The sequence below is a fragment of the Sapajus apella genome, unplaced genomic scaffold, assembly GCF_009761245.1.
Source record: "Sapajus apella isolate SASKATOON/1434 unplaced genomic scaffold, GSC_monkey_1.0 scaffold66, whole genome shotgun sequence".
Taxonomy (NCBI): Eukaryota; Metazoa; Chordata; class Mammalia; order Primates; family Cebidae; genus Sapajus; species Sapajus apella.
In genome coordinates this window covers 9,801,452-9,828,001 of record NW_022437006.1, presented here as the reverse complement: position 1 = coordinate 9,828,001, position 26,550 = coordinate 9,801,452, and the positions used below count along the sequence as shown (strand labels likewise).

The window sequence follows — 26,550 nt, the reverse complement described above, 5'->3', positions numbered from 1 at the left end:
TGCCCAAGCTAGTCTCGAACTCCTGAGCTGAAGTTATCCACCCACCCTGGTCTCCCAAAGTGCTAGGATTACAGGTGTGAGTCACTGCACCTCACAATTTTCAACTGGGTTTTAAAATTTATCAGTAGAAATTAATCTAGATTATAAAGAAGGAAATGAAGATTGGGTGGACACAAAACATATGATAATTCAAAATGTAGTAGTAAGTAAACAAATACACTGATGACACTGCATTGTAACTATTCATATATCACTCTCTTGGTAAGCTTCTAGAGAACAGGTATTGTGTTGTATATTAGTGCCTAACATTTACTGGTTAGTCACTCTTCCTTAGCTAGGCACTATTCTGTGCACTTTACATGTATAACAGTACTGGTTCTATGACCAGTTCCATTATTATTCCCATTTTGCAGATGAGGCAAATGAGACACAGAAAACCTTGTAACTTGCCCAAGGTCACAAAGCTAGGAAGGGCAGAGTTAGAATTCAAAATCCAACCTAAACAAACTCAGAAATTTGTATCTATAATGTTAGGCAAAATGGGCATATGGGCATAGTTTATATTTGCTAAATAGATGAAGAACTAAAACATGAACAGGGTAACTTTTTTTTTTTTTTTTTTTTTGAGACAGTATATTGCTCTGTCGCCCAGGCTGGAGTGTATTGGCACAACCACAGCTCTCTGCAGGGCTCAAGCGATCCTCCCACCTCAGTCTCCCAGTAGCTAGTACCCAGGCACAGGCCACCACACTTGACTAATGTTTAAAATTTTTTGTAGAGATGTGATCTTGCTATGTTGCCCAGGCTGGTCTCGGCTACCTGAGCTCAAGCAATGCAATCCTCATGCTTCAGCCTCCCAAAGTACTGGGATTACAAGCGTGAGCCACCATGCCTGCCGCCCATAACATTTTAAAGAAGTCATCTTAATTGTCTGGTACATAGACGTACCCAATAGGTATTTGTTAAATAAATAAAATAACAGAGAATCAGTGCTATAATTTATAAATTTTATATCGGGCAATTTCCAAACATTTATTTTTCATTTTGTAAGTTATAAATAAGTTGTCCCATTTCCCTGTTTTTAACGCCTCAAAGCATATCTATAAAATAGGTTATACATATTCATGAAGATTTATTTTTTAGTAATCTTTTTAACTTATTACATAGTATTTTAGTAGCTTTAAGATGTAAGAGCACCAGGTGTAAATAACTAATTTACAACCATATAATAAGATACACAAGGAATCTCTGACTCAATAAAGTAAGCAAAAAGCATAGTTTACTACAGTATAGTGATCTTATTTGAAGCTGAAATATTTTATCCCATGTATTGACCACTCTGCCATGAAACATATGGAAACCAAAGACCAAGTCTGGCACACTTACAAAACCAAAGATGAAGTTTCAACATAAATTTTTCATTTCCTTCTTTTAGTTACCTCAATAGTTTTAGCAAATTAACCCATTTATACGAGAGGTTGCAATTTTTTTGAATTTTTGCAATCAGACCTTGGAGATGTCCTTGAGCAGTAGGATATAAATAACTACCATATGCTTAGTGTTCCAATAATGGAACACTAGACATAAGTTAAAAGCTAGTAGGAATTTACTTACTTAGCATTTTTTTTCTAATGCCCTCATAAAATGACTACTTTTCAGATCTCTCCTCCACTGGTTCTTTACCAGTTGCTGGGGAAGCAGTGGGTTTTAACCTTGCACCACTGAGAATTGGCCACTGTTGCCAACCTAGTGCAAATTTCTCTAGATCAACTTTAACTGCACACTGGAATTACCCACATACTTTTAAAAAATATCAAATGCCTAGGCCTTATTTCTGAGCAATGAAATCAGAATTTCTGGGAGTGGGACCTGCACACTAAGGCCCCACTTTTTGTATTGCTTTTTGTTTTGGTTTAAATTGTGTTTCTCATGCGCAGCCAAAGTTTGAGGATGACTGTTCTACACCTTCCTCTGTCATACTCAATATCCATACCTACACACACATATTCATTTCATATGTTAATATGCATGTTATATACTGTGTTGTATTTATAGCTCATACTACTTTTTAGTAGTAGTAGCACAGCATTCTAAGTCACCTTTTAATGAACATTTTAGACTGCTTCTAGTTTCTCTGATAACACAAACAAAACTATTATGTCTACTTACATACCTCTTTGCACATTTTTCCTGCCATTTCTCTGGAATAAATTTGCATTCGTTAATTTTAAAAACAACTTAGTGCCAACTATGTAGAAGGTACTCTTCTAACTACTAGAAAACAGCAAAGTAACTCAAGTAGAAGTGCTAATAAATTTCAGTTGAAATTACGTAAAACTTTTCAGTCAATATAAGGAAAATAGTCATCATGTAAAATATTAAGCTATTCCAATCAGGAATAAGACACATTTCATTTACACAGGCATAGCTTATGCTCTTCCATAGTTTCATTTAAGTTTTCCTTTTTTTTTTGAGACAGAGTCTTGCTCTGTTACCCAGGCTGGAGTGCAGTGGCGTGATCTCGGCTCACTGCAACCTCTGCCTCCCGGGTTCAAGCAATTCTCCTGCCTAAGCCCCCTCGAGTAGCTGGGATTACAGGTACCCGCCACCACGACCGGCTAACTGTTGTGTTTTTAGCAGAGACAAGGTTTCACCATGTTAGCCAGACTGGTCTTGAACTCCTGACCTCAGGTGATCTGCCCACCTTGGCCTCCCAAAGTGCTGGGATTATAGGCGTGAGCCACTGTACCCAGCCTCATTTTTCTCATATAGGTCTTACCTGTCTTTTCACTGTGTTTATTCTTACACATTAAGTTGGATCTTTGTTCTATTAATATTAATTGGAATTTCTGGTATCATATTTTTAAATAGTAGATACTAAGTTTTGCATATTTGGCTGGATACTGTGACTTGGGTTTAATTCTAGCAACTCAGGAGGCTGAGGGAGGAGGATCACTTGAGGCCAGGTGTTCAAGATCAGCTTGGGCTACACAGCAAGAACCTCAACTCTAAAATAAAATAAAATAAATTAGCCAAGTATGGCAGCACACGCCTGTAGTCTCAGCTACTCGGGAGGCTGAGATAGGAAGATTGCTTGAACTCAGTAGTTTGAGGTTGCAGTAAGCTATGATCTTGTCCCTACACTCCAACCTGGACAACAGAGTGAGACCCAAACTCTAAACAAAATTAAATAAAATTTTTGCATATTTATCTTTTTGGATTCTGACCACTTTATAGAAGTCTCTCATTAGGTCCAATAGTTTTCCCATTGTTTCTTTGCTTTCCTATTTAATCTAAAAGTAGTGATAATGTTCTCTTCTTTTGTTCTCTTCTATAACAGAACACCTGAGATTGGGTAATTTATAACGAAAATAAGTTTATTTAGCCAGTGGTTCTGCTGGATGGGAAATTCATGGGGCATGACACCAGCATCTGTTGAGCTTCTGGTGAGGGATTTTGCGCTAGGTCAAAACATGGTAAAAGGTCAAAAGGGAGCAGACGACTGTGAAGAGGCAAAATCAGAGCGGTGTCCTGACTTTGTAACAACCCACTTTCCTGGGAACTAATCCATTCCCAGAGCAGAACTCACTCAACGCCCAAGGGAAGGTCTTAGTCTATTAATCACCCTCCATGACCCAAATGCTTCCTGCTAAACCCCAGCTCCCAACACCGCCCCACTGGAGTTCCAACTTACAAGTTTTGGTGGAGACAAATCAAACCACAGAACCTTTCCAAAATTTATACTTTTTTCCCTTATGCACTGCCTAGAACTTCCAAAGCAATGTTATTTCAAAAAGATAATGCAGAATATCTTATCATCTCTCCAACCGCAGTGGGAAGGACTCTAACACAGGGGTCCCCAGCCCTCAGGCCAAAGACTGGTACTGGTCTGTTAGGAGGAGATGAGTGGCAAGCATGCGAAACTGTGCTCCACCTCCCATCAGGTCAGCAGCGGCATTACATTCTCATAGGAGTGTGAACCCTACAGTGAACTGTGCATACAAGAGATTTAGGTTGCATGCTCCTTATGAGAATCTAATGAAAAATATAATGAGCTTAAATCATCCTGAAACCATCCCCCTACCACAGTCTGTGGAAAAACTGTCTTCCACAGAACTGGTCCCTGGTGCCAAAAAGGCTGGGGACCACTGCTCTAACATTTCTCCATTGAGCATGTTTGTTTTCTGATTAAATATTCTATCAATTTATTTTCCTCATTTACTGAGATGACCATAAATTTTTTCACACCTGATTTTCAATGAATCTAACATAGCCCTCTACGTGTTATAATATATTCTTCATTGTGGTGTTACTGAATTAGCTAATTTTATATTTAGTTATTGATGGTTATAATTAAGGCTGGTCTAGATTTAAATCTTGACATAATCTTGGTCAGATTTTATTACAAAATTAATCAGACTGCTTTCGATCGTTTTCTAAGTTTGGGATTTTTTTTTCAATCATAAGAATCATTTTTCACTTTTTTTTTTTTTTTTGGAGCCAGAGTCTAGCTCTGTCATCGAGGCTAAAGTGGCATGATCTCGGCTCACTGCAACCTCTGCCTCCCAGGTTCAAGCAATTCTCATGCCTCAGCCTCACTAGTAGCTGGGATTACAGGTGCATGTCACCATGCCCAGCTAATTTTTTTCATTTTTAGTAGAGATGGGGCTTTTCCACATTGCCCAGGCTGGTCTCGAACTGCTCAAGTGATCCACCCACCTCAGCCTCCAAAAGTGCTGAGATTATAGGCGTGAGCCACCACACCTAGCCCATTTTTCACTTCTTTTGTTCTCCAAGGTTTCCTTTCTCTTCTTTATGAAACAATAGAGCCCAACAGGTGAGCCTACAGACATTGTTGACAAAAAGGACTTTAGTTCAAGTTCTAGTTCTGCCACTGGTTAGTATATATGACATCAAGCAAGTGATTTAACCCCTAATAAACTGTCAGCTATTTTCTCAACACATTAAATGTTCCCATTAAAAATAGTAAATTTTAGGCTGGGCAAGGTGGCTCACGCCTGTAATCCCAACACTTTAGGAGGCCGAGGTGGGCACATCGGCTGAGGTCAGGAGTTTGAAACCATCCTGACCAATACGGTGAAACCTGTCTCCACTAAAATACAAAACAAATTAGCCAGGCATGGTGGCAAGCACCTACAGTCCCACATACTCAGGAGGCTGAGACAGGAGAATTGCTTGAACCCTGAGAGGGGGAGGTTGCAGTGAGCCGAGATCATGCCACTGCACTCCAGCCTGGACAACAGAGCAAGACTCTGCCTCAAAAAAAAAAAAAAAAGGTAATTTTTGATTCAGATGTTTAAACTTGTTAGTATTAGTTTTATTTCACAGGTTTCTCATTTTTTTAATCTCCTCCAAATTTATGGCTATGTATTCTTCTGATACCTAATGCTGTACATTTGTGTTTCCTACTTTGTTTCTAGAGTACATTTGCTAGTGAATATTCTATTTTTATAAAATTTTGTAGCATATGCCAAATCTAATTCCACAATTTCAATTTATAGCCCTTCTCACAAGTCATCTTTTTAAATCTACTCTCTCATTTTAAAAAATATATACTAGTGTCCCTCCTTCATCCTCAAATTTTTCCCTTAATTCTCTACAACTTTTATATTAATACTTTTTATACCTCCCCTTTACTGGTCATTTAACAGTTACTGAGGAAACAGCAAGTTTTATCTTGTACCAGAATCGTTCTGCCACAACTGGCCCATAAAATATTCGTTCTTCAAAATGTTAATAGATACTGTACCATAAACGGATTTCATATCAATTAACTCTGAGAAATATGGGTTTAAACAGGTTCCTTTAGCTAAGAATACTTAAGTATGTTAATGTGCATTATGAATCTATAGGATACAATAGCAGCTTTTGTCAGATTCACAAATGCTTCCTGAAACTCCCACCCACAAACCTTACATCTTACAGGCAGTTGGTGAAATACTGTCTTGGGAAATTCAGTCAGCAAAAACACCATTTTTAAAAGCCTGAAAAGCAGAGTTACAGTGAAGTACTCAAACCAATCCAAGTAAAGTACTTCCAAGAAAAATCATGACAGATAAAGTGGAGGTTCTTTATCTCAGGTGAAAATACGTCCATTACTCTCGTAAGACTTGGTACTTACTGGAAGGCTAGCAAGTAATGACCATTGATAATCTGACCTTTATTCCAAAGCATAATCAACATGTTATATTTTAAGGGCTTAGTTACACTAAGCAAGTACTGAGTACTCCACTGATAAAATTTGACGTGCCTTTCCTACAAACTTGTAAGTATTTTCTTATATTCTTATATACCACAAGCACTGGCAAGGTGCCTTTCCTATATATCAACAACTAAGTCTCTCTACAGAAGTAGTATAAGTTGGTCGGGCACAGAGCCTCATGCCTGTAGTCCCAGTACTTTGGGAGGCCAAGGTGGGCAGATCAACTGAGGCCAAGAGCTCAAGACCAGCCTGGCCAACACGGTGAAACCCAGTTTCTATGAAAAATACAAAAATTAGCCGGGCATGGTAGTATACACCTGTAATTCCAGCTACTCAGAGGCTGAGGCATGAGAATCGCTTGAGCCCAGGAGGTGGAGGTTGCAGTGAGCTGGTATCACGCCACTGGCACTACAGCCCGGAAGACACAGTGAGTCATACTCCGTTTAAAAAAAAAAAAATGGTAGTACAGGTTACAATCAAGAAGATATTTCTTTTAAAAAGGGTTTCAGTGTGTTAAAAATGTACAGAAGATTAACATGAAAAAACTGAAAATAATTTGGGAAATGTAAGATTATGGACTAAATATAAAAATATGGAACAAAATATATTTCATATTAAAATTCTCAATAAAATTTTTATTGTATCGTATACTGATACTTTGAAATTAGCATACTGTGTCTAACTCCAGGATTGATCCAGTGAGTGTATAATTACTCACAGATGATATGTATGTATACATAGGTATATATATATATGTGTGTGTACATATTTTTTAATGAAATGTATAATCCAATCTGTAATTGCCTTATCTGGCTGATTTATTTCTTTTATCGGGTTTTCATTCTCTTACAATTTGAAGACAGGTCTTCATGGTTGATCAAATGCACCAGAACGGACTCTCTGTAGCAATATTTAACACTTCTCTAAAGCAGTGGTTCTTTAACTAGGACTGAATTTGCCCTCTAGGGTACACTTGGCAATGAAGGGATATTTTTGTTTGTCACAACAGAGATGAAACATGCTGCATGTAGTAGACAGAGACCAGGAATACTGCTACACATCACACAATACACAGGACAGCTCTCACAACCAAGAATTTTCCAGCTCAAAATGTAAATAGTGCTGGGATTATGAAATCCTGCTCTATATAACAAAGCAGTGTATTCATACCCAAAAGGAGTCATGGTTATATAGAAAGTACTTTAAATGCAGAGACCTATTACTCTTCCTTTCTAAGGATGTTATATTAATGAATATCACCAAATTATAAACATTTACAGCATAACATTTAAAATAATTTGAGTCAATGAAGTGCCTCTGACTTAGAAGTCTTTAAGAGAGGAAGAAGTATCTAAATTTAGTCACCAATCCTTCAGTCCATATCGTGTTAGTAATTTTGTCTGAAGCTTATTCTTTAGGAAAATTCTCAGTAAGAGCTCATAGGGAAAACACTCCCTGAGGTTTTTGTTTTTTTGTTTGTTTGTTTTTAACACATCAATAAAGACTCTTCATGGGTTTCACACTTGAAATTCATTTGGCTATATAGAAATCCACACATTACCTCTTGGCTTATATTTTCTTTCCTTGAGTATCTTAAATATATTATTCCATTTTCTTCAGGCATAAAACATTGCCATTTAAAAGTCTGATAATAATCTTTCTTTCTCAGTCATTTAGTCTTTTTGTCTAGTGCCCAGGAGATTTTTTTTTTTAAAGTTCATTGATTTTATGTGCATTTATATCAGTTGTCATGGTTCTGAGTAAATATTCTTAGATATACAGTGTGCCGTTTCAATGTGCAGTTTCAAATCTTTTTTAATTTCAAGAATTTTTATTATAGTTTTTAGAATTTGTTCTGTCTTTTTGCCAAAGTTTTCTTCTTCAGGGACTTTTATTATCCATATATTGGATTATCTTTGTTTTCAACATTGTTTTCTCTTAAATCTTTTAGCTGTCTTTTTTTTAACAACAACAAAAAACAATTTCCCTCCCTCAGCCCTGCATAATTAAGTTACACTTGGCTTCATCCATGTGACTTCTACAACAGGGAGAAAAGATGTCCTTGGCACCTCAGATTGACCTTATGGTGGTCTCTCTCTCCTTGAGGGGCACAACAGATCCTGGGTGGAAAAGAAAACAACAATTTCCTTTCTTCACTTAGTATCGCTTTACATATTACCTGTGCTTATTTTATTTACTCTTGAATCTCCTCTAGATTGGGGTTCATTTCTGAAGTTGTATATATATATTTTTTGAGCTAGGGTCTCGATCTGTCTCCAAACTGAAGTGCAGTGGCACAATCATGGCTCACTGTAGCCTTGAATTTCTGGGATCAAGCAATCCTTCTGCCTCAGCCACTCAACAAGCTAGGACTACAGGCATGCACCACCATAGCCAGCTAATTTTTCTGTACACGTTTCCTATTCTTTTCTGAGTTCTATTGCCTTATTTTTCAATTTTTAAAATTCCAATTTATATTTTTATTTTATTTTTTTATTACAACATTTTCTTAATTTCTTTCTGCTTGTTTCGAAAGAGTAGGTAATAGTACTCATTTGTTTTGGGGGCATGTCTTTCTGACTTGCATTCATGGTCTTTAAGATATTATTTTACTCCTTTTTTTTTCCTTTATAATAACCTTCTCTTCGATTTTACTTCTATCATTTTCTGTTGCTAATTTTTAAGTGAATCAGTTTTTCTGAACTTCTAGATGGAGGCACAGTCATTCTGTTGTTTTTGTGTGGTCTTCAGAAAGCAGCTTGTTTTCACAGATTTTCTGGCTGTGTTCTCCTCTCCCACTTTCATCTGATTCTTCTGTTTTATCTCTATTGTCCCTGTACTGCTCAATTTAGACTGCATTCCAGGAATTTCCTCTTAGTTTGGGTTTTAGCCTTAAAGGGAGCTATGGCTACATAGTTTTGAGAGTTCATAATGCCCAGGTGATGTATCCCCTTCAACCTTACAACATATGACTTGCACCCATTCCAATTCCACTTGCTTTTCTTAAATCAGTGCACTGTGTTTTCTAGTAAGTAGATTATTTGGGGGTTTTCATGTTTTCTGGTCTGACAGATGATCCACTGTCTCTCCATGCTTATTCCCTCATGGAGTCTTGTATTTCTGATTTGACCACATTCTCTTGTATTTAGGGCTCACAGAAACACTTTAACATTTAGTTTTTTGTATATGTTTTACTTTGATCTTCAGGCAGGCAGTTTCTACGAAGGCTCCCAATGATTTCTGACTCCTGCTATTCATGTCACTGAAAAATTCTTTCCCCTTGAGTAGAGGATGAACCTACTGACTTGATTTAAGATCAGAATACAACAGAAGTGGTAAGATGTCACTTCTGAGATTAGGTTACATAAAGACTCATTTCCATCTTGTTCTTTTTCTCTCCCTCTTGCTTATTCTGAAGAAAAATAGTTGCCCTACAGTGAGCTGTCCCATGGAGAAGCAAATAACTGAGGGAGGCCTCCAGCCAACAGTCAGCAAGAAACTGAGGTCCGCATTTCAATGGGCCACAGTGAAATGAATTCTGTCAAGAATCACTTGAATGAGTTTGAAACCAGACCCTTCCCTAGTCAAACTATGAGATGACTGAAACCCAGGCCGACACCATGACTGCAGCCTTGGTTGCAACAGATTAATTGTGAGAGACTCTTAGCTAGAGTCTAAGCTAGAGCTAAACTGTGACCAGATTCAGAACTCACAGAAACTTTAAGATAATAAATGTTTGCTGTTTTAAGTGCTGGGTTTGCGAGTAATTTGTAATGCAGCCATATATAAGTAGTACAATTTCTTTCAGCTTTGTTTTTATGGGAGTGGGGGATTTAGTGAGACTCAAAACTATTTCATAAGTAATTTTTAAAACAAACATTACTCTAAAAAATAAATGCTATATTTTTCTTTAATTTTGGAGGCCAATTTTAACAGCTAAGCAAAGAAAATTAATAATTTCAGTCGGGCCTGGTGGCTCACACCTGTAATCCCAGCACTTTGGGAGGCTGAGACAGATAGACAGCCTGAGGTCAGGAGTTTGAGATCAACCTGGCCAACATAGTGAAACCCCATCTCTACTAAAAATACAAAAAATTAGCTATGTGTGGTGGTGGGCACCTATAATCGCAGCTCCTAGGGAGGCTGAGGCAGGAGAATCAGTTGAACCAGGGGGGCGGAAGTTACAGTGAACTGAGATCGTGCCATTGCACTCCAGCCTGGGCAACAAGAGCAAAATTCCGTTGAAAGAAAGAAAAAAAGAAAGGAAGAAGGAAGAAAGAGGGAGAGAGCGAGAGAGGGAGGGAGGGAAGGGAGGGAGGGGAGAGGGGGGAGGGAGGGAGGGAAGGGAGGGAGGGAGGAAGAAAGGGAGGGAGATAATTTCTATCAATTTACATTAAAATGTAAATGTACTCTGCTGTTTGGTTACCAACAAAGCAATTCCTTCTTACCTTCTTGGAAAAATTATTATAGTATCATTAATTCCAACATGTATTACCATATAAAAATCAGATGCTTTATTTTCTAGCAGCCTGTTTCCCAAGCGAAAAAAGGCAGGCCGGGAGCAGTGGCTCATGCCTGTAATCCCAGCACTTTGGGAGGCTGAGGCGGGCGGATCACCCGAGGTCAGGAGTTTGAGGCCAGCCTGGCCAACATGGTGATACCCCATCTCTAAAACAAAAGAGAAAAAAAAAAAAAACTTTTTAAAGAAAAAAAGCATATACTAATCACATCACTTTTCATATGAATAAAACTTATACAGAAAACAAAAACAGTGCAAGGTACTCCTCCCTCAAAAGGCAGAAGTCATTCTTTAATTATAAGGCCATTTATCCCAAGTTTTTAAATTCTTATTTATGGTTATTCTAATTTTTAAGATAAATTCTACCCCCTCCTCCCTAACTGCAGTGTAAGTTCCATCAGAGATTGTCAGTTTGTATCAGCAATGTCTACAAAGTATGTGGCACACTGTAAATGCTCAGTAAATACTGGTTGAATAAATAAATCTATCAAAATCTGCTGAACTATAACCAGCATTTATTTAGCATTTACCAACTACTAGGCAATCTGCTAAATAAATAAGTTACGTGGATTAACCTTCATAATCCTTATAAGAAACTGTTTTTAATCTAATAGATAAGGAAATTGAGACCTAGAAGTTAAACAACTTAACCAATATAAATATTGTAAGCAAATGACATCATCTTAATAAATTACTAAAAGTCTAACTTCAAAGCAGTACTCTTACGTTCCTACATTATAATAGCCATTCTCAAAACTTTATAAAAGAGCAAGGACTTACTTTTCTATAAAAAAAATACTTCTCAGTATGAATTTTCTCTTGCTTTTAAAGCTGCTTTGTTTCAATAATATTATTGAATAAATTAGTTATTATTTTAATAAGATAGTATGTCAAGTCTTGTTGATTTGGCAAAACTAAAAGATAACAGAAAACTAACAAGAATTATTCTAAAAATCAAAGTAATCATCAGAGGCAAGACCTAAAGTTCAAGTGAAAGTCTATTAATCAAATGATGATTCCCAATGGACTCTCTGACCATTACAACGACCAAATATTTCCAAATCTCCTGGTTGTTGACAATGTTCTACTAAATCACATTTTAATTTAAATTGTTAAAGTCCAGGTATAATTTTTTAAATGCTCAATTAACACACTTAAAACTATAATGTAAAATAACATTTTTAGTATTTTGACAATATTTGACAGAACAAAGTACAATTTTTCACAAATAGAATAGTAAAGATTTTTGAAATGCAATTACGATACCAACTGCTGACAAAGGTATTGCTCTACAGACATTTTACTGTAGTGGATGTTATTAACATCCACTATCAGACATTATACTGATAGTGGATGTTAAATTGGATCAGTGTTTCTGGATGGCTACTTGACAATATATGTTAAGAATCTTGAAAACATTTACATTTCCTTACTCGGTAATTAACTGTCTAGAAATCTAAAAGGAAATAATCAGACACAGATAAAGATTTACAGATTTATAGACAGGTTTATAAACAAGAAGGTTCACTGCAAAATTATAACATTAACGCAAAAGGGTAACTTTACATGTATGACAATATAAAAAAGTTATAATTATGACACAAATATGAAGTTATTAAAATGATCTAAAAACTAAAGATATGGAAAAGTTATTGTGTTTATAACAGGTTAAAAAACTAGTATAGGAAGATATAAGTGATGCCAATTTAAGAAATTTATTTTCTAAAAGACTGGGAAGAAATAAACCAAATTAATTGTGATTATTTCTGAGCGGTGGGTTCACAGAGGAGATTTACAGTTTCTTCCAGACACTTTTTCAGATGTTTCCAGGTTTTCTATAATTGACAAGTATCAGCTTTAGGATGAAAAACAGCCCGTTATTTCCCAAAGATTTAAATTCAGATTACATAAAATATTGTATGATTTTTTAAGTATAATAAATTAGCATGTAAATGAACAGTCATTTATTTAAAATTTTAAATTAATTTAAGGAAAAATTAAGTAGAAAGTCTGAATAGACTGATTTTCTTACTAACCTAAGTAAACACACCGTGTAGTCAACTCCATATACTGTATATAACTTCAGAGCAAATACAGATCAATCTAGGCCCTACAGTCTTTTTCTTATTACTCTCTGTAGCCTTTTATTATTTCTCTCTCTTCTGCCTTCTCTATCTATATACATACAACTATCAAAAACAGCGCTAACATGTATCTAAATTATGAATATATTCTTTTTTACACGGAATGTATATATTCCTGGCCTCTATCCAGAGTTATGATGAGGTCAGATGCCTGAAGTTGGGAGTAAAGTGAAAAACGGCAAATTAATACCATAAGAGGTTACCCCTACTCTGCCATCTATATCCTAAACCTATAATAAGGCATTTTCTGGGAGGCAGGGGAGACAGATATAAACTGGGATTTTAACCATTCTTATTAGCCAAATTACTAAATAGTCCAGTTTGTTAAAATTTTACTTGTTGAGTGTAATATAAACTTTAAAGATAATAGTCTTTTTACTTAGTCCCTATCGTCTAAGACAAGGCTAAGAAAGGCTAACGTATAGTAAGCTAAACTAACATAAAATACAAATTAGTCTACCAACAAGAATAAAGTATGTAGCACCTATATTGAAAGATAATTAGGGACAGACTCAAGTTAAGACTTTAGTAGTATAAGCTGCACATAAAAAATTTGATTTACAGGGAGAAAAATTAAGGTCACCAGTTGAAATATCTCAATATTAATGTACTTCTTGTGTATTATTAAGAAGCAAGCCCCAAAGATTTGGAAGCTATAGATAATAGCACAGTTCTGTACATTTAATGTGATGTATCTTCTATATGTTATACATAATACACTATCATGTCAATGGCAATTCAGTCATTATGGATACATTAATTAGAGAATTAATACTTATTACACTACAATTAAATTCCCAAATAGACTAACAGTACTATTATATGTATCCAAATCTGGAATTCTTTTCTACTACTATTTAAAAGGACATCTGTACATGATATATACTATACTGTGATCTTTTAGAATATATTTTAAGATTTTTTTTCTTTAAATTGTTGCAGTTTTCAGCATACTACCTCTTCTCATATGTTATCATCCTAATTTCCATTTTTAAAGTTTCATTTTTTATATATTTTATTTAAAATATAGAGACAGGGGCTAGGCACAGTGGCTCATGCCTGTAACCCCAGCACTTTGGGAGGGTGAGGCCGGTGGATCACTTGAGGCCAGGAGTTCAAGACCAGTCTGGCCAACATGGCAAAGCCCCATCTCTACTAAAAACAGCAACAACAAAAAAAAAACCCACAGAAATTATCTGGGTACAATAGGGCACACCTGTAATGACAGCTACTCAGGGGGCTGAGGAATAAGAATTGCTTGAACCTGGGAGGCGGAGGCTGCAGTGAGCTGAGAACATGCCATTGTACTCTAGCCTGGAAAACAGTGTAAGATTGTCTCAAAAAAAAAAAATAATAATAGGGCCGGGCGCGGTGGCTCAAGCCTGTAATCCCAGCACTTTGGGAGGCCGAGGCGGGTGGATCACGAGGTCAAGAGATCGAGACCATCCTGGTCAACACGGTGAAACCCCGTCTCTACTAAAAATACAAAAAATTAGCTGGGCATGGTGGCGCGTGCCTGTAATCCCAGCTACTCAGGAGGCTGAGGCAGGAGAATTGCCTGAACCCAGGAGGCGGAGGTTGCGGTGAGCCGAGATCGTGCCATTGCACTCCAGCCTGGGTAACATGAGTGAAACTCCGTCTCAAAAAAAAATAATAATAATACAGCCGGAATCTCACCATGTTGCCCAGTCTGGCCTCAAACTCCTGGGATCAAGAAATGTGTCCAGCTTAGCCTCACAAAGTGCAGGGATTATAGGCATGATCCACCACACCCAGCCTCCATTTTTAAAGTTTCTTTATTTTGAGACAGAGTCTTGTTCTGTCACCCAGGCTGGAGTGCAGTGGCACGGTCTCGGCTTGCTGCAACCTCTGCCTCCGGGGATCAAGCGATTCTCCTGCCTCAGCCTCCCAACTACAGGCTTGTACCACCACACCCAGCTAATTTTTGTTTTAGAGATGGGGGTTTCACCATATTGGTCAGCCTAGTCTTGAACTCCTGACCTCATGATCTGCCCGCCTCAGCCTCCCAAAGTGCTGGGATTACAGGCATGAGCCACCACACCTGTACAAGTTTCTATGAAAGCATGTGGATTTAAAAAAAAAAGTTTTGATTTCATGTCTCAGGAACCTGTTTAACTCAGCAGCTCCTCAGTTACCAAACAATCACACTCCCACAATACAGGATTTTGAATTAAATCTCTTGAGGGCTTTTTCAAAATAGTGATTTATATAAATACCTAACATGATCCCTTGAAATAATATTTCTCAAACTGTCTTTCTTTAAACACTTCATGTGAGCTATATGAGTTCAGTCAGAAATTTGGACAGTTTATCTTCCCACAAGTAATACAAGTTTAAAAACTGGTAGGAACAAAAAGAGAACAAGAACAAATATACTGGATTAAAATTAAGTGAACTTATTTCAACAAATCACTATCTGCAGAGTAGTTCCTAAACTTTAGCAAGCTTCAGAATCATCTGGAGGACCTGTTAAAAACAGACTGCTTGGCCCTAACCCCGGAGTTTCTGACTCAGTAGGTCTGAATATTTGCATTTCTAACAATCTCCCAGATGATGCTGATCCTGCTGTTCTGAGAAACCTAACTCAGAGAATTACTGCTTTAGGGTCTCATGAAGTACACTGTCTGAAATAAAAATCGTAACATGTCAAAAGTTCTCTAATTAGAAACACCTATCTAAATATGTGTAAGCAAATACTCTCTTGCCTAACATTGTATTAATTCGTTACTGCAAGTAAATTCTTTCAGAGGAATATGGTACCATCGGATTTTCACCAATTATTACAACAACGTAGATTAAAACATTCTTCAAAAGGTTAAGTGTACCTGCTAAAAATTACTAAGATAAGCAACAGCAATAAAGTACTTCAAGCACAAGAGAAAAAAATATGAGTCCTGAATAACTTATAAAATGAATGAAAAGATTAGTTCCTTAATATATTTAAACTAAATTCTTTTTTGCGGCGGGGGGGGTGGGGGGTGGGGACAGAATCTTGGTCTGTCACCCAGGCTGTAGTGCAGTGGCGCGATCTCGGCTCACAGCAATCTCCACCTCACGGGTTCAAGCAATTCTCTGCCTCAGCCTCCCAAGTAGCTGGGATTACAGGCACCTACAATCATGCTCAGCTATAAACTAAATTCTATTTGCATCCATCTGGCAGTCAAATTAACATAGTATACTTTTATGTTAGACATACCTAAAGTGGAATCATGATTTCACCAAACCACTTAGCTCATATAACATTGGCTGAGCTAATGAGTTAGTTTCTCCTGCCTTATATATAATAGAGTTCCAATATAGCAAAGCTTTAAAATGCTTTGTAATGTCATTCTCCCGTCCATAAAACTACCAATGCCATCAAACTGTAAGAATAGTAATGAATAAATTTTCAAAAGAGAATACAGGAATTTCTGAAAGAAAAAATTTGAAAACTTAAAATTTTTTTCTCACCTGGATTCAATGATTGAGTCGTATGGGATGCAGTAAGGATGCCCTAACCAAAATCCAAGGGCATAAAAGAGCAATGAAGCCTCTTAGATCAAATCACTATTGTGAATAGAAATGGACATTTTGGAAGACTGAGTCAGCCATAGACAGCAGTGATTCAAAAATAGTTTTAGGTTTTCTCTGAGATGGCAAACACTGCGACCTTTCTGGAATTGGACATTCTGGTGATCAGCTTATGTCCTAGAGCGCTAGCATGAAAATATAGATCAACCAAACACTAAAAGAAAGCATCATTTTCCCTAAAACCAGCAAGAGTCATAGCTCATAGGATGAATGCACAATCACCCCAGGCCAGGAGTTCTCATCCTCAGCACTATTAACATTTCAGGCTGGATAATTCTTGTGGGAGGACCATCCTGAGCATTATACACTATTCAGCAGAACCCCTGGCCACTTATCTACTAAATGCCAGCAGCACTCCCCAGTTATGATGATCAAAAATATTTCCAGACACTGCCCAATGTTCTCTGTGATGCAAAACTGCCCCTCATTGAGAACTACTGTCATAGCTCAAAATCAAGAACAGCAGTAAATTGAAAATGTTTTCAAATAATCTAAGTTTTAGCTGGAACAATTCTCCGGCCACAATGCCTGATACTTAAGTACTCAACAAATGTTAGCCACTATTGTTATCATTTTGTATGTGTACATGGCTGCCTAATTTATTGGCAGTAACAGCTGTCTGACTCGCTTCCTGTAATAGTTAACAAAAAGGTTTAGAAACTTGGAAAGGAGGAAACATCATCTTAATCTAGAATTCCACCAGTGCTGCATATTGGGATGCTAATGGAAAGCCATAATTTATATCCCAAATGGTAAACAAGTATGCCACAATTCATATTAAACACAGACACACAAATACGTACACACGTATACATATAAACAGAGGGGGAAAAGACGCTGTAAGTTGACCTACCAACCTCAAAGATTTCTAATACTCAAGTGAGATTTATACAAATGATATCTGACAGGTATGATATACAAGCAGATTTCCAGGAAAAAGTGATTTTTAAAAATCAGTCAATTCAGCCCCAGCTTATGCTCTTTAACCTTCACGAAATGAGTCAAGGAACATGTAAGGGTCCTTTATTCTTGTAATTGACCTTAACACTAAAAACTAGGTAAATAAAAACCTGAATATGAGTACTTTAGTAATGTCTTTAAATTGACATTATTAGAACTTGGAAATACAACTAGTATTTGGCATAATCTTGTAAACTCAAAACCTCACTATTTTTAAATAAATTCAGATTCAATAATCCACCTTCAAAAGGTTTCCCTCACTCAGGCAATACAATGTCTTTTAAGGAAGTTAAAAGTTTTATAAACTAGTTATAAGATAATTGAATGCAGGAAGCTACTATATACGAAAAAAAGTTTCCACTCAAGGCAAGGATCTTAATTTCCAGTCACAGGGGAAGATAAATAACTTACTGCCACTTCCCTAATGCTCCTGTTATCCATTCCCACACCAACTGCTGTAAGAAGGCACATCTGCCCCCTTCTTGCCAGAACTGGTGAAGAATCTGTACTAATTTTTCTTTCAATGTTTGTCAGAATTCCCTAGTAAAACTATCTGGGCCTTTGCTTTACCTTGAAGGTGGCTTCTTTAAAAAAAAATAATTAATTCAATCTCTTTGTTATACGTCTATTTAAATTATCTTTTCCTTGAGTCAATTTCAGCAGTTTGTTTCTTTCTAGAAAGCTGTCCATCTCATCTAAGTTATTTAATTTATTGGCATACAGCTGCTACTATTCCTTTACTTTTTATTTCCGTAAGATTGGTAGCAATGTCTCCTCTTTCATTTCTAATTCTAGTAATCTGTGTTTTCTCTTTGTTCTTACACAATCTAGCTAAATATTTTGTCAAAACTGATATTTAGAAAGAACCAGCTTTTAACTAATTTTCTCTAGTTTTTCTTTTCTTCATTTCATTAATTTCTTCTTGAACCTTTGTTATTTTCTTTCTCTGCTTTAGGTTTAGTTGCTATTCTTTTTTTTCAGTGTCTTAAGGTAGATGACTGTATCAATTTGAGATTTTTCTTCTTTAACAGATATTTATAACTATAAATTTTCCTCTAAGCATTACCTTAACTGTACCTGTAAGTTCAGTATATTGTTTCTTCATTTTCATTAACCTCATAGTATTTTCCAACTTCTGATTTCTTCTGTGACCCACTGGTTATTTCAGGAACATGTTCCATTTCTACATATTTTTAAGTTTCTCAAATTTCTTTCTGTTGGTTGCTAATTTCATTCTATTGTGCTTTGTGTTATTTTTTTTTAATGTAATAAAGTTTCTTTTACGGTGTAGCATATGGTGTTTTCCTAGGGAATATTCCATTTGCACTACAGAAAAACATATATTCTGCTACTGTTGGATACTGCTCTATAAATGTCTGTTTGGTCTGGTTGATTTATAATGCTGTTCAACAAGTCTTATATTTCCTTGTTGACCATCTGCCTAGTTATTGTATCCCTTACTGAAAGAGGGGTATTAAAGTCTGCAACCATTATTTTTAAATTATCTATTTCTCCCTTTATTTTTATCAGTTTTTGCTTCATACTATCTTGGAGCTTTGTTGTTAGATGTAGATATATTTACAATTGTTACGTCTTCTTAATGGACTGCAATTTTTTAATCAATATAAAATGTCCCTCTTTATCTTCAGTAACTTCTTTTGTTTTAAAGTCTGCTTTGCGTGATATTAATATGTCACTCCAGCTTTCTTATGGTTATGATTTGCTAATATTATCTGTCATCTTTTTATTTTCCATCTATATATTTGAATCTGAAGTATGCCTCCTATGGAGAGCATATAGTTGGGCTCTGTATTTTTTATCCAGTCTGACAATCCAGTCTCTGCCTTTTTTTTTTTGTAAACAGGATCTTGCTATGTTACCCAATTGGCTCAAACTACTGGGCTCAAGCAATCCTCTCACCTCAGTCTCCCAAGTAGCTAGGACTATTTTATCCAGTCTGACAATCCAGTCTCTGCCTTTTTTTTTTTTTTTTTTTTTTTTTTTTTGCAAACAGGATCTTGCTATGTTACCCAATTGGCTCAAACTACTAGGCTCAAGCAATCCTCTCACCTCAGTCTCCCAAGTAGCTAGGACTATAGGTGTACTTTTACCGCACCTGGATTCTAACTTCTGAATTATTTGATCCATTTACATTTATTGTCATTATTGATATAGATTTTTCACCTGCTAATTTACTTGTTTTGTGTGTATCTCATGTTTTTGTTTCTCCATTCTTCCTCTATTGCTTTCTTTTTGCATTACATCTTTCCTAATGTAGCAATTTGTCATTCATTTTCCTTCATGTTCGCTCTAGGGCTTCCCATATATATCTTACCAGATTCAGCTTCAGATTTTTACTAACTTAATCACACTGAGATGTGAAGATGTTACTCCTATATTGCTCTATCTCCTTTTCCTCCTTTTTGTGATATCATTGTTACATACATCTATAAACATTATAAGCTCGACAATACTTGTATAGTTATGACTTTACATAATTTTACAACTTTTTTAAAAGCAGAGAGAATAAAAACAGCAAAAGGAATTTGGTTATATTAACCTCATATTTATTGTTTCTGGTTCACCTTGTTCCTGTGGCTTCAAATTACCATCAAGAGCCAATTCCTCAGCTTAGTACAGTTTTGTACCAACAAATCTCCCTTACACTGTAACTGCAAGTATACTGCATTTTAATGTATATAGGCCCAAATACATTATATACATATTGTTTTACACAGCTGCTTAAGACAGGGTCTGGCTCTGTTGCCCTGGCTAGAGTACAGTGGCACAACCACAGATCACTGCAGCCTCAAACTCCTGAGCTCAAGCAATCCTCCCACCTCAGCCTATCAAGTAGCTAGGACTAAAGGCAGGCAACACTGTGCCTGGCTAGTTCAAGTTTTTTGTTTTTTGGTTTTTTTTTTTGTAGAAACAGAGTCTTGCTATGTTGCCCAGGCTGGTCTCAAGCTCCTGGCCTCAGGTAATCTACCCGCCTCAGCTTCCCAATGTGCGGGAATTACAGGTTTGAGCCACCACACCTAGCCCACAATTTCTTTTTTTTTTTTTTTTTTTTTTTTTGAGACAGAGTCTCACTTTGTTGCTCAGGCTGGAGTGCAGTGGTACGATCTCACCTCACTGCTACCTCCACCTCCTGGGTTCAAGCGATTCTCCTGCCTCAGTCTCCTGAGTAGCTGGGATCAACACGTGTGCCAACACACCCAGCTAATTTTTATATTTTAGTAGAAATAGGGTTTTACCACCATGCCTGGCCTGCTTTTTAAATCAATTAAGAAATGGAAAAGAAATATGCACTTATACTATCTTTTATAATTACATAATTACCTTTGCTGGTGGTGCTCTTTGTTTATTTTGTGTGTGTGGAGATTTAAATTACTATGTGGGATCACTGACTTTCACTCCAAATAAATTCCTTTAGTACTTCTTAATGGTAGTGACAGGAGACAGTCAAATGCCCAGGCAGATAAGGGCAGGTCCCTGGTGAAACCCCACCTTCAAGCCAAACAAAGTTTAAAGACTAAAAGCCAAGCTACAAGTCAAATTCATGGACCAGAATGAGAACCTGTTTTCCCATTTGGTGTAATTTTCTCTGATTGATCTCCACCCTTCAACTATTTTACATATAACTACTCTTTCCTAATTGGTTTTCTATCCTAGTGCCTCTGCTTTAGCCTTTCTTTGCATACTCGGAAACCAATTAGCACACACTCCCCTATTCTGAGCTCATAAAAGCCCCAGACTCAGCCACAATGGAGAGGGACCACCCCGCATCCCCTCTCCGCTGAGAGCTGTTCCATCGTTCAATAAAATTATTCTTTGCCCTACGCACTCTTTGACTCTCAGTGTATCCCCATTCTTCTTGGATGTGGGGACAAGAGCTTGGGAACCAGTGAAAGTGGGTACAAGCTATAGCACAGGTGAGCTGGGGCATGCCTGCTATACTTGCAGACTATGCTGGTTCACAAGCCAGACTTGACCCAGGTGGGACAAGTAGACAGGGCACCCCCCTACTGTAAGCTTGGCAAAGGAGCCAAGAAAAATCCTGTGTTACCATAAGGCATGACTGCTAGCAACAACTTCTCTGAGTCTTGCTTATCTGGGAATATTTTTATTTTGCCTTCATTTTTTAAAGATAGGTTTCCTGAATACAGATTCTTGGTTGACAGGTTGTTTGTTTTTTTTCCTCTAAGTCCTTGATCTTATCCCACTCCTTCTGGCCTCCATTCTTTCTGATAAGAAGGCAGTTATAGCCTGGCGTGGTGACTCACACCTGTAATCCCAGCACTTTGGGGGCTGAGGCTGGTGGGTGACAAGGTCAGGAGTTCAAGACCAGCCTGACCAAGATGGTGAAACTCCATCTGTACTAAAAATACAAAAATTAGCCAGGTGTGGTGGCAGGTCCCTGTAATCCCAGCTACTCAGGAGGCTGAGGCAAAGAATTGCTTGAACCCAAAGGCGGAAGTTGCAGTGAGCCAAGACCACACCACTGCACTCCAGCCTAGGTGACAGAGCAAGACTCCATCTCAAAAAAAAAGGAAAAAAGGCAGTTATTAATTTAATTTTATAGCAGCTTACTTGTAAGTGATGACATGTTTTTATCTTGCTCTCAAGATTTCCACTTTATCCTTAACCTATACTATGATGTGTCTGTGAATATCTCTGCATTTACTCACTTGGAGTTCACTGAGGGTCCAAGACATACAGATTAATGTTTTTCAATAAACTTGTGAATAAATTTGGCAATGATAGAAAACTCTCAGTCATTCTTCCATTTTCTGTTATTTTCTCTGTTCTCTCCTGGTCCTTCCATTATGTGTAGGTTGGTATACTTTTTAATAGCGTCCCACGTTTCTTTTCTTTCTTTTTTTTTGAGACAGAGTCTCGCTCCATCACCAGGTGCCAGGCTGAAGTGCAGTGGTGTGGCGCGATCTCAGCTCACTGCAACCTTCGCCTCCCAGGTTCAAGCAATTCTCCTGCCTCAGCCTCCCGAGTAGCTGGGACTACAGGCGTGCGCCACCACACCCAGCTAATTTTTGTATTTTTAAAAGAGACGGGGTTTCACTGTGTTGGCCAGGATGGTCTTGATCTCTTGACCTCATGATCTGCCCACCTCGGCCTCTAAAAGTTCTGGGATTACAGGCGTGAGTCACCTCGCCCAGCTGCGTCCCATATTTCTATGAGGTTCTGTTGATATTCTCTGTTCTTTTATTCTCTTCACACTGCATAATCTGTTGACCTATCTTTAAATTAACTACTTCTGTCTTCTGGGAGTACAAATCTGTGACTGAGCCCCTCTAGTGAATTTTTCATTTCAGCTTTAACATTTTTCAATTCTAGAATCCCACTTAGTTCTTTTTAATAATTCTGTATCTTTATTGACTTTCTGTATTTGATGCAAATTGTCACCATACCTTGCTTTACTTATTGAATAATGATTTTATTTATTTCTCTGAACATATTTACAATGGCTATTTGAAGTTAATTCCAAAATCTGGTCACTTTCACAGGCAGTTTCTGTTGCCTGCTTTTTTTTCTGGTGTATAGCTTATTCTTTCCTGTTCTTTGCATATCTCACTTTTTTTGTTGGAAACCAACCATTTTATATAATATAGCCCTCTGGATATTGATTGCCTCACTCTGGGGTATGTTATTTCTTTAGTCACTGGCTGGATTGTTTTCATGAAGTGTATTTTCCATCATTTCCCCTCTGTGTGAAGCCCTTCACATTCCTCTTCAGGAGGCACAGCCTTGGGTAGTCCTGAAGTCACCATGAGATGGCAGTGGTTTTCGCAGGGCACTGTTTTTCTTTCTTTGACCACATCCAGTTGTGAGGCATCACCAATTGCTGGCTGATCACTCTGTTGTTTTCAACAATGTGCTGAAGCATAAATTGCTTCACAGGCCGATCAAAACAAATCTGGGTTCCTTTAAGGTAATAGTTTCAGGGGCCAATGTTTGAGATTTGCTCTGACCCGAAGAAGACTCCTCCCAGCTCTTTATGTCCCTGGTTCTCTCCAGCCAACTAGCCTGTCTATAGTTTATCTCCAAAGCATCTACTAATCGCCTCCTAACGGCCTCTCACCACACCCTCCTGTTTTTGAATACTCTTAGGCTTCAACTTCTCCCCACACTGGTACAAATGAAGTTAGTGGCTTTAGAAAAAGATTTAGGACTCTGTCTTATAAACTACTTCTCCCCCTAGGCAAGTCTCTAGCTCTGGGGCTGGGGGACAATGGTGCACTTCTCTTTGAATGACAACCCAGTGTGAGGACAAAAACACTTGGTGAAATTGGGGCAACAGCCTCAGATCTCAATTTGCCTCTCCCAGTGTGGAACTACTGGATTACAAGCTGTGGCATGGGTGATTGTGTCTTCAGTATTCCCAGTGGTACTGTACACAGGTATAGCCTCGGTACCAAGAGTAAGAAATAGTAAGTTCCTGCCTCTCAGCCCAACTCATCCAGAACTTGACCTCACCAACAGGCTGCTGAAGACTACGATTAAAAAAAACTCTTGATATCTTGGTCCTTTGAGAAAGATACCCTCCAACTAGGAAATAAAGGAACAGATAATCTTGTGTTCTTGGCTGCACCAGTTTGTAGTGAAGTTTCCATCTCAATGAGCTGGGAAAGAGGAAAAGGAAGTCGGTCTTGGTTCAATACCACAGAAATTCAATGTTCTTACCAAGTTTTAGTAGATTTTCTTGAATAAATGTCTTTTCATTTGCTATATGCTCTTAGGACCATTTCCCAAGACTTCAAATGACTACTTTTTCCAGTTTCACTGGAAAGTGGGTCTATAGAAAGATTCATGCTGTCCTGTTGGAGGTACACTGTTCCAACTAAATGTATAACTCAAATGTCTCTTAAGATTTCGTACTACATCCCCTTCACTGCCTTCTTCTTCCACAATCAGAGATAACTACCAGCAACAGTGTGAAGTAGAGATTTTTTTCCCCATACCTTCAACAAGGAAGATGTACAAACTATAGTTCCACAGATATATCCCATACCACACACCATGGTTCTCCCCAGAACCCAGAGTTGGTTATTAATTTTATTTTATTTTTTTAAATAAGTGACAGTCGTGCTATGTTGCCTAGGCTAATCTCCAACTTCCAGGCTCAAGTGATCCTCCTGCCTCAGCCTCCCAAGGAGCTGGGACCATAGGCCCCTGCCACTCCATCCAGCTTAAGATTGTTACTATTTGTGGTGACTTGCCATTCCTGTCCAGTCATCGGAGATTTATTTCCTTATACGTAAGCATAGAAAATATTTTTTTATTTTCAAGTAACCATGTAACTAAAAGCATGAATCTTGAAAGAAAAAAACTGAAAAAATTCAACTGTATAAAATTAAAAATTCTTCCTTTTTTCATGAGAAAATGAAAGTACAAGCCACAGACTGAGAGAAAATGTTTACAAATCACTGGATAATATATAAAGAACTCCAAAATTGAATACAAGGAAAACAACTCAATTTCAAAGGTACACAAAAGGCCTGAACAGGCTCTTCACCAAAGAATATATTTTAAAAATGCAACCAAAACAGAGATGTAGACCAATGGAACAGAACAGAGGCCTCGGAGGCAACACCACACATCTACAATCATCTAATCTTTGACAAACCTGACAAAAACAAGCAATGGGGAAAGGATTCCCTATTTAATAAATGATGTTGGGAAAACTGGCTAGCCATGTGCAGAAAGCAGAAACTGGACCCCTTCCTGACACCTTACACTAAAATTAACTCCAGAAGGATTAAAGACTTAAAACATAAGACCTAACACCATAAAAACCTTAGAAGAAAGTCTAGGCAAAACCATTCAGGACATAGGCATAGGGAAGGACTTCATGACTAAAACACCAAAAGCATTGGTAACAAAATCCAAAATAGACAAATGGGATCTAATTGAACTCCAGAGCTTCTGCACAGCAAAAGAAACAGTCATTAGAGTCAACTAGCAACCAACAGAATAGGAAAAAAATTTTGCAATCTACCCATCTGACAAAGGACATATATCCAAAATCTACAAAACTAAAACAGATTTACAAGAAAACAAACAAACAAACCCATTCAAAAGTGGCAGAAGGATATGAACAGACACTTTTCTTTTCTTTTCTTTTTTTTATTGAGACAGAGTCTTGCTCTCTTGCCAGGCTGGAGTGCAGTGGCACAATCTCGGCTCACTGCAACCTCCACCTCCTGGGTTCAAGCGATTCTTCCGCCTCAACCTCCTGAGTAGATGGGACCACAGGCGTGTGCCACCATGCCCAGCTAATTGTTTTGTATTTTTAGTAGAGACGGGGTTTCACAATGGCCAGGATGGTCTCGATCTCTTGACCTCGTGATCCGCCTGCCTTGGCCTCCCAAAGTGCTGGGATTACAGGCGTGAGCCACCGCACCTGGCCTGAACAGGCACTTTTCAAAAGAAGACATACATATATGAGGCCAACAAACATATGAAAAAATGCTCATCATCACTGATCATTAGAGAAATGCAAATCGAAACCACACTGAGATACCATCTCACACCAGTTAGAATGGCAATCATTAAAGAATCTGGAGACAACAGATGATGGAGAGGATGTAGAGAAACAGGAACACTTTAACACTGTTGGTGGGAGTGTAAATTAGTTCAACCATTGTGGAGGACAGTGTGGGGATTCCTCAAGGACCTAGAAATAGAAATTCCATTTGACCCAGCAATCCCATTACTGGGTATATATCCAAAGGATTATAAATCGTTCTATTATAAGGATACATGCACATGTATGTTCATTGCAGCACTGTTTACAATAGCAAAGACTTGGAACCAACCCAAATGCCCATTGATGATAGACTGGACAGGGAAAACGTGGCACATATACATCATGGAATACTATGCAGCCATAAAAAACGATGAGTTAGTGTCCTTTGTAGGGACATGGATGAACCTGGAAACCATCATTCTCAGCAAACTGACACAAGAACAGAAAATCAAACACCACATGTTCTCACTCATAGGCGGGTGTTGAACAATGAGAACACATGGACACGGGGGGGGAGCATCACACACTGAGGTCTGTGGTGGGGGGACTAGGAGAGGGACAGTGG

The 26,550-nt window shown here is 37.7% G+C and overlaps 1 protein-coding gene and 1 pseudogene across 1 annotated transcript in view; one reads left to right on the top strand and one right to left on the bottom strand.

Annotated features, from left to right (window-relative positions):
- Nucleotides 1-26,550, bottom strand: part of ARID2 (AT-rich interaction domain 2) — a 195,279-nt gene that overhangs the window by 130,753 nt on the left and 37,976 nt on the right. The window lies entirely within an intron of this gene.
- LOC116530441 lies at nt 8,216-8,342 on the top strand (annotated as a pseudogene).